Source organism: Lycorma delicatula, chromosome 2, assembly GCF_047948215.1.
Source record: "Lycorma delicatula isolate Av1 chromosome 2, ASM4794821v1, whole genome shotgun sequence".
Taxonomy (NCBI): domain Eukaryota; kingdom Metazoa; phylum Arthropoda; class Insecta; order Hemiptera; family Fulgoridae; genus Lycorma; species Lycorma delicatula.
In genome coordinates, this window is record NC_134456.1 from 118,097,783 (window position 1) to 118,107,517 (window position 9,735).

Genomic DNA, 9,735 nt, shown 5'->3' on the forward strand with positions numbered 1-9,735 from the left:
GTTCTTATAAATTTATTCACAACATCAATAAAAACTAAGAAAAATGTAATATACCAATGTATTTTGTTCCTTTTTATAATAATATTTTAGAGAACAAGTTCAGAATTTAATTTTTGTTTTCCATATTTTGCTTTTAATACTAGTAATAAATTGGTAAAGTATGTTCACCACGTAGACTTGTTACATTCGCTGCACTATGTTGACACAAATTTTACATTATTTCGGCCCATGGTCTGTCCTTCAGCTTTCCCAGTATCGGCATAACAATGTGCAGAACGCTGTCTAATTCTCCGTTTTCATTTATTTTGTTCTTAAGTGGGTTCTAAGATGTATTTCTTGACTTGCCGATCAGTTGGAATATTTATTTCTTTACCTGGGTTTCCGTATTTGTCCGATGTTGGGCATCTGCTAGACTAGGTGTTTCCTTAATATTGTAATATAATTTCTTTTTTCTGTGAAAATGACTATAAATGTGCGGATCATTCACTATTAATATTCATGTGTTCAATATTAGGTCAAATACAAATTTGTGGAACCACCTGATATTTCGTCACAACGGTGAAAAGTAACTGGCTATCTGGTCGGAAAGATCTATCCTTTGCTTACTGGAGTATTCAACTATTGCTGAAGATTTACTTATTACTTCCCCAAGCCTTTGTTTCTTTTAGTGGTAATCTATTCGAATGTATGGTTAGTGCTAAGAAAGAGAACTTCTCTTTCAACTACCCGTATTCCAATAACAATACCTCTTTTATTTTGTTTCCCTGTTACTTCTGCTTTTGTGGTATTATTTCAGTATTACCTCAAAAGGCAAATGTTTTCTTTTTTGCCTGAGTGTGCCTAGTGAGTGGGTATTTTTGTATAATAATGAAGTCGCAAGTATAACAGACGTATAAAAGTTGTCAGTCACTATTACGCTTATTGTGGATAATTGTTTAGCGGCAAGTTGTAGGGCAAAACTCTTTCAGCCAATCAAGATGAATTGGAGTCGAATTTTCCAGAATATACGGAAGCCTTGAGAGTGTAACCTACAGCTTTGAGAAGCTTCAACACCTTCAGTCGATGTTTGACGTTTGTTAGGAATATATTTCTTGATGAATAATCTCCCCACATATAAAATCATTGATTCGTCTACGGCAATAAACTCGCCACGTTTGAATTCTTCATGGAATCTTTCTTGAATCTCGTTAGTAATATTTCTAACTTTATATAATCTATGATCGTTAGCTGTTTCATTATTGGCCGAGACGAACGAATTTCAGAAGTATCTGAAATCGATTACGGCTCATAATTTTAGACACTAAACAATTATTATAGAGAATGATGTATCTCAGTAATCAAACATTTTGGAATATTTTACTACCCCCATATATATTTATACAGTAAAGAATTTTCACATTTTTTTTGAAATTATGTACACAAATTGCAGCGATAAGAACGTTTCTTTCTACTTTGAAACATGAAATTTGTAGTTTTTTTGTTGGTTTCAATGACAATCTTTTTTAATATTTAATCCACAAAAATTCTTTTATAAATCTCAATTATTGTCCAAGGTTCTTTATTTTGTGGGTAAGATTCATGATAATTATATTTTTCTTCGCCTTTGAATGCCACTCATCTTCTGTCGTTTCTAAATTTACTTCAACTGTTTCTCTTCCGTCTCAAAAGATTGGTTTGCAACCAAAATATAATTTCGGATGAAATCATTGAAACGTTTTCAGTCATATTCAGATAAATATAAAGAAAATATGCTTCCTCCATCGTCACTGTAAAGGATTGCATGATATTCATGATCATTGATATCTTTTTTATTTTGAACCACTTCATTTTAATGCGCTACAACTAGGCTGACTATCCATAATGAAGTTAAAAATAATTACATTATATGTTGGTAAAAACAGTAATTTAATTACAGTATATATGCAAAAATAGAACTGAGCAAAAAATTGTCAATTCAGCCGTGAAAAAAAACCGGTAACAAAAAAAGTAACCTAATTCGAAACTAAAAATGATGATGGAACAGAACAAAAAATATATAATGAAATGTGTTGATATACACCTTTGATATATAAACCCACTAATAAAACATTAATTAACTATCAAACTTACGAAAACACTTAGAACGATAATCGAACTACAGAACGCAACATAGAAATGACCATGGTTAGTTCTATGTTGCGTTTAGACCAACTGGAGTTAATGAAACAGAAAAATGAAGTAATATTGAATGGTCCCATTCTGAAACAACATAAAACAAAGCGCTCACAAGAGATCAAAAATATTATTGTTTACATTGCAACATTATTTTTGAGAAGCTAGGGCGGCTACTCACGGTCAGGTAACTCAACAGGTTAGTATTTTTTTAATACAATAATGGTAATCAATTAGTAGTAACCTCAATCGCATTATTTCAAAGAAATTAAACCATATTCTATTGCTCCCCGATTACAATTTAGTATCTTGTAGTTTGCAGCAGCAGCTGCTGGTGTTTGTTCGAACGAGGGAGTTGGTTTAAGAAATTGGCTAAAATGTTTGTGTTCACGCCTACTCAAACGTGTGTCAGTATATAAAAGGGCAACATACACTGTGAAATGTATAAAATATATTGGTTCCCAGAAAACTGCCCGTAAAGAGAATTATCCACAAAAAGTAGTTTTATTTATTTAGGTTATTGATTTCCTAAAACTAAGTTTAATTTTATGGAAATTATATTACATATATATTGTACAAGTGGATGCTACTTCAATAAAAAAACTTCACAAATATGTTGTCTAAAAATTAGTTTGGTTTCAAATATTCTTTTAAATAATTTTTATTTTAAGTTAAAAACAGATGATGCAATGTACAATTTACATAAATTAATATTTGTTACATTTTAATGATTTATAATTGTGAATTATTAATTACTGATTCGTAATTACTATTATTATTAATGATTCGTAATTGTGAGAAGTTAACTTAATTATTATTAGCAGTGGTATATAAGATTGCAAGAAGAGAATTTGCATGTTAAATTCCTGTTTAAAGCACCTGGGTGGAGGGAGAAGGAAAATACTGGTTTATTCTCACTTGAGTATGCCCTGTTTAAAAGCTATATTATATTAGCCGTGATGCATTCTGTTATTGACTGATCATCAAGCAACATTTCAATTTCAAGGAAACAAGTTTATGAAAAAGTAAGTCGCTATTATTCTTCAAAGAACATTTATATTTTTTAAGTATTTTAAACTTTAATATTTTTAGTATTTTTGTGTCTGTAGTATTAAAAGTTTCTTTTATGTTACTTTAAAAATCTACTGATAAATTAATATTACTTTATTATATCGATTAGGTTATTAACAAACTGTATAGAACATTAATTGGCCAATGAGGAATGAATTTTTTTGCATTAAACTAATTAACGTAGTAATAGATAAATATATATATATATATATATATATATATATATATATATATATATATATATATTTTAATTTGCTTTAGGATGATGTCTCTTGCAAATAAATTTGTTGCTAATATGGCTTGATTTACAAACATTTATCTACAATTAATAAAATGATCTAACACAAGACATTACCGATCATAATATAATGTTAGATGTAACATAAGAATTATGCAAAACAGTTACTGAATCTGCAGTTTTTTAATAACTGCAGGTATTGCGTAACTGGTAATATTAAACAGACAATTTATTGATTAATATAAAAATTAAAAGAATATAAACAATTTAATAGTAATTAAAAATATTCAGTTTTAATACTTCAGTAGAAAAACTCAATTTGTGTTTCTCCAAGATAATGTAATTTAAATATTTTGTTTCTTATAATATTAAACAGAAAATGTTATAAACGATCTAATTGTAGCAGTATAACCAAATAAATATACTTACAAACACGCACCCATCCTAGAACACAACACATACGAAGGTCACAAAAGTATACATATAAATACTCCGTTATATTTACTCGTATAGATTTCTTTCCTTTCCTACCAGTATTACAACGTTTTTGTCATGAATATTTCTTAATACCAACCACTTAGTTTTCAAGATTCTCTTTGCATGTTCGTTTTTGTTTTTCCCGCTGCCGATATTTTGTAACTATGAAGCAATCTGTACAATTATTTTCCAGAATTTCTTGTAATTTCTTAGAAATATATTTCGAACTTCCAATACATCTTTACATTAAAACTCTTTTTACTTGTTCTTTCTTTGATTGATATTCTTGCTCGTTGTTTTTAATTTTTTTGAAATTAAACTCAGTCTAAATTAATTTAATAAGTCAGAATTAATTTTTGCTTCTGAATATGTTGGAGAGCAATTTGGTTTCAAAATGTCTTCGTAATCAAGCATCCCTGATATCTATCCAAATCCATGTTCTCAAACATGTACATCTTATTTTTTGGATCTTAAATAAAATGTTCAGTACTGATGTTTTATATTAATACAAAATTCTGAAAACCTCTTTCATTTCTTTTACTTACCCAACATTCTTCCATTACTTTCTTTTCTCCTACACCAGCCTTCCAGTCTTTCATTATCACATTTTAAATTTCGTTTACGTATCTTATATACGTATCTTATATACTATTTCCACGTAATATTTTCCATATACCTTTTCATATTAGGTCATACATATTCTTAAATTTTTATTATCTTCTGCTTAAGAGATTGGACTAAAAGTTTACAATATTTTCGTTGGCTTTTGGTTCAAACTGTTAATCTTTTCTAATTAAGATAGTTGTCTCACTATTTTTCTTATAACCACCTACCCAGTTTTGCTTGATTTTTATTATTCATATTTCTACAAATACGCATTTGGATTTTGTCTTTAGTATCCTTAACCAAAAATCTTATTCATCTTTCTACGACTTCTCACTATAATCTCACTATATTTACATTCATCTATCTTTTATATTCATAGAATATTCTCCAATTTTTAGAATGTTCTTATATTTTGTTGAACAACAAAAAAATTGTTTTAAATAAAAGAATAATGATAATTACATACTTGGAAAATATAGCTGTAATTTTCCATTATTTTCAGTCGTGAAGAAAAAAATTAATGCTTACGTCATACAAAAAATTTGTTTTTCATGTTTTGTCAGTTTTCTGCAACTACTTTTAATCAGGCTGACTATTTACAGGCTGTTGCTCACTTGTGCAAGATATTCTTCTACTCTTTCTGGCATTTTCTAAGTTTACTTACATTCCTTATACAGTACCCCTTGTATTCTTTAGCTGTTGTCTATGTGTACTTTTTATGCAAATCACAACTTATTTGCATTTATCAAGATGATTAGTGCGAACATATAATATTTCCCACAACTAGGCTTTCAATTTTTAGGAATAGGATCGTAAAATTTAGATTAATTTATATCAATTATTTTTTTTTAATATCAGTAAATAATAGAATCTTACAGAACAAGTAAAAAAAAAAAACAAAAAAATAGACTAGTTAGAAACAGGAAGAATTGTTTCGTTTGTGTAAGTTACAGCATGATACCATTCCTCTTAGGTGTTTACGTTTCAATTATATTTATGATTAATACAAACATTTGCATATTCATTGCAATTGAATAGGTGAAGGAACACTATTAAACACCAAAAAGTGTACTCAGTAAAATTTTGTGGGTGCTTCCGCAGTATGAATACCATGCTGACTTATGATCTGTGCATTGATAATCAGTGCATGCAGCCTTATATAATTAAAAATATTTTCTATAACAATTCTATTTTTGTACTTAGTACCTTTTCTGGGGACTCTTCTAAACAAAATTTATAAAAAACAGATATAATTGTGAATGCATAATCCTTACGAGTAATCATCATTAACAATAAACCTTTTAATAATAATAACAATAATAAATTTACCTTTACTATTTATTTATGGAACAGTTATGCAAAGTTGGCAGGAGTTTATAGATTCTCCCTACGGTTCGCAGAACCTGCACAGAGTCCCTTGCTGCTGGATGATTCAATAGGGCGTGTTTTTAAAAGGTTTGTTTTAAGTGATGGGTCTAATTTTTCAATTTTTGTCTTATTTTATATTTTTAAGGACGGATTTAATTGCATTCCAAGCCGTTGTTAAACCAGCATTATCGAATACATTTTATGGGCCGACCGCGGAAGGCTAGGCTTATGCAACCTGTCCTCCCGACGTAATTCCCCTTCAGACCGTCCACTGAGGAGTCGCAATTGCTGGTTTAAGTTAATTTACATGTAAGTTTTAAAGGAGAGGTTAGGTAGAAGTTCTTCATTCACTTCTGTTATGGCTGCCTTTCAGAACGCATCTCTGCTGGGCTCTTTTTCGGACTCCAGTCCGTGATGTTGGGACGAGTAGAGGGTCTTCCTTCTCCTTCTTCTTCATCTTCTTCCTCTTCTTCTTCCGATGACCTCTTCATTCTTCTTTGGCCTGCACTTTCCGAGAATTGGTAGTAATCGAAGTTACATACCATTAACCTTAGTATTCCCGAGGTCCCTAAGGGCTGAACGGGAGAAAGTGCAGGTTTCTTCTTTCTTCCATGCTGTCAGTGGCTGCTGGGCTCGTTCCCTCATTCTTCTTTCTTGAAAGGAAAGGGAATAAGGAACTTACAAATTGGTGATACCTATTCGCGATCGCGGTATTGGGGCGGCGATTGCCTTTTCAGAAGCAAACAGAAGTTCTTTACTCTACATAATATTAATCTCCAGACACACGTGTGTCCGGGAAGGGGTTGGGGGGACCGCGTGGCCACAGTGAAGAAACCATTTATTTATTGTGGCCTTATGTTTTACCACCTTTTTGGTGGTAACCGCCGGTTTTGGCTTGGCGGGTGTTGGGGAGGGTACCTCCCCTTTTTCCACTACCGCCTTAGCCACAGGTGCCGGCACCTCCGGTTTGGGGACTGCTTTTCCCCCACCGGAAACGCGGGCCCAGCTGCGGCCGTCAACAGTCGCGGGCTTTTTTATGCCTTTGACCTTGTTGACCTGCTCCTTATAATAGGGGCAGCCCCTGTAATTAGCCGGATGCGGCCCCTTACAATTTACACATGAGGCTGGTTCCTCACGTGGTTTAGCGCATGTGGCAGTGTCGTGGTTTCAACCATACTTCACACTTTGCTGGGCTCTCTGGCAGTAATTCGACGAGTGCCCAAATTTCTGGCATCGGAGAACGGGGTGGAGGCGGTCTTATTTTTCCTTCCATTAAGGAAGAAAATAAAACAGAAAAATTAAAATTAAACTTAAATATGCACTGCTTATAAACTACACTTCCTGTAATAAACACAATACACAGAAAATAAAATTGGAAAGTTAATCTTTCCTGTTAAAATAAAATTATTTTAACAGGAAAGTTAATCTTTCCTGTTAAAATAAAATTATTTTAAATATTATAGCAATAGTCCTATAATAATATGCTATTAACCTAATTAATACTAATGGCTTTTAAAAGTTCACCTTACAAGTTATAAAAGAATTAATTGAAAGAAAGGATTATCCTAATCTTAACTGACTGGCCTGGAATACAGGTAGCTGGCCGCCCGGCTGGTGTGCTAGGGGAACCCGTTCACATGGTCGGCGATTCAGGTATAAACCGTAGACCCTCTGGGCTGCACTAATACACTCACAATTCACAGAGCACAATAAAGATACAACCTTTCACTACAAGAGCCAAGGATGGAATCTCTCCCGGGTAAGTTATAAATTTTACTGAGGAAAAATTAATAAAAATCAATCATTTAGAATGCGTATTGTTTATATTTTTTTTAAAATCTGATGTGGATATCACATGAATTCCCTGTATCACAATAATTATATCAAACCAAATAGCGATTAAATGATTGGCAACTAAAAACAAATAAACGAAACGAAGATCAACTCCGACTTAGAGAGTATTGTCCAACAATAACAAAGGAGTAATAAACTAAAAGATAAGAATATTTTGCAATTTATGAAAGATCCGTCATGTATGCCTCAGTGTTCTTGTGAGGGTCTATTTTTCAGTCACTCTGTAGTTAACTTAAATATAGATAAAATTAAACAAAATCTCCAGAATAATTAAATTAAATTAAACTAGAAAATCCAAAAATAATACGATTCCAAATTACAGTTTTCAAATAATATTAAACAATCAGATGTTTCGCCAAATCTATTACACATATGTCCTAATATACACATATATAATAATATATGTAATACACATATATATATATGTATATGATATACACATATGTAATAATGCCTACTAAATAACATATACACATTTTTAAAAGTACATAAAATTTTATTTCAATATTAACTTACGATTTTTTTTTATTGTTATTATTGAATAATTATTTATTATAAAAATATTATTACAATCACGGAATAATATTACTAATAAATCAATATATTTAATTAAAAAAAAAAAGAATTAATTCTTATATCTCATTGTAAGAAGCTTATAATCTTTTATCTTTGTTACAATTTACATTAAAATGTCATTTATTTATTTTTTTAAAAACAGTAGTGTCCGTCGAAAGGGGGGGGGGGTTGGTTGAGCTGGTACTTTTCAGATTACTGATATTAATATAATTCTTAGTATCAAAGTGGACAAAAGAATGGGTTTTAAATAAAAACAGAATAACTTTAATTTTCATTATGTGAGACGTTTTTTGTCATAAACTAATACAAAAAGAACTGGTGAGTAAGGGAATTAGTTAGAAACAAAATTACCAAAGAGCAAGTAAAACGTAAGCGTTGATGCATATAAAGTTCATATGCACGTCTAGTACAGTGTGCTCACGGTTACCGTGAGCACACGGTAAACTGATACACAAATATAAACTGCATGTATTTAAAAAAAGGTAATTCTAAAATTTATTGAAACATTATTTATAACATAAATATAATTTATTTTACATTATTGTTTAAAATCACTATCATTAAATATCCTATCATTTAGCAAATGGTATAATATTTACTATTGGCCTACAGGAAAATGCGTCAGTCCATTCTGCTTTTCTTTATGTTTTCGGCCTTTCTGATGCAAATCTTTGCAGAAGAAGATAAAAAAGACAAGACTGATGATGAAAAGAAGCTATCTTCAATAAATTTCGAAATAGACGATAAAGAATCATACTTCCCTACGACACCATCAGTTTTTGTCGCAGAGGAACGGGACACGACGGATGAGGAGGTGGTTTGTCCTGAAGGCTATGTAGCAGGCGTAAACGGCGTTTGCCGAAAAGTACTCGGTGTCAAAGGATAAATAACAGAAAATGTAGCTAAGTTATAAACTAATGTCTTTATGTCTACTTTCCATTATGATTTATATGTGTAATAATAATATAATTTAAATTAAATTAGTGTAAGCCACTATTTTGGCTGATGTTATTCATTATAGGACAGCCTGTTTTTCTCTTTTATTTTGGCATTTTTAATGTTTTTTTGTTTTTTTCTTTATTAAATGCATTTATTATAAGTACAATTTTTAGTCTATATATGTAATATTTTTTATGTCTTTTTGACTTTATTGCAATCATTTCCAGGTTCAGGATCTCATTCCTCATTTTCCTGCTAGACATTTTCCTATAATATGCATTGTTATAACAGTAAAAAAATCGTTGTTATTAAATGTACCTTCTGTATATTCATACAAAAAAATGTTTATTAATAAACATTTTTTTGACGCTTCTATTCTCGTAACGGAGGCCAGCACGTCAAACGCATCTTTGCAACTGGTTATCTTTACCTCGTATAAGCGTAGCAGAGTAACT

At 31.0% G+C, this 9,735-nt stretch overlaps 1 long non-coding RNA gene across 1 annotated transcript; it reads left to right on the forward strand.

The window, feature by feature from the left end:
• Positions 1-2,987: 2,987 nt before the first annotated feature.
• On the forward strand, positions 2,988-9,446 carry LOC142319175 (uncharacterized). Its single transcript, XR_012755123.1, has 2 exons — positions 2,988-3,176; positions 8,954-9,446. It is a non-coding gene; the product is annotated as an uncharacterized LOC142319175 (long non-coding RNA).
• Positions 9,447-9,735: the final 289 nt, after the last annotated feature.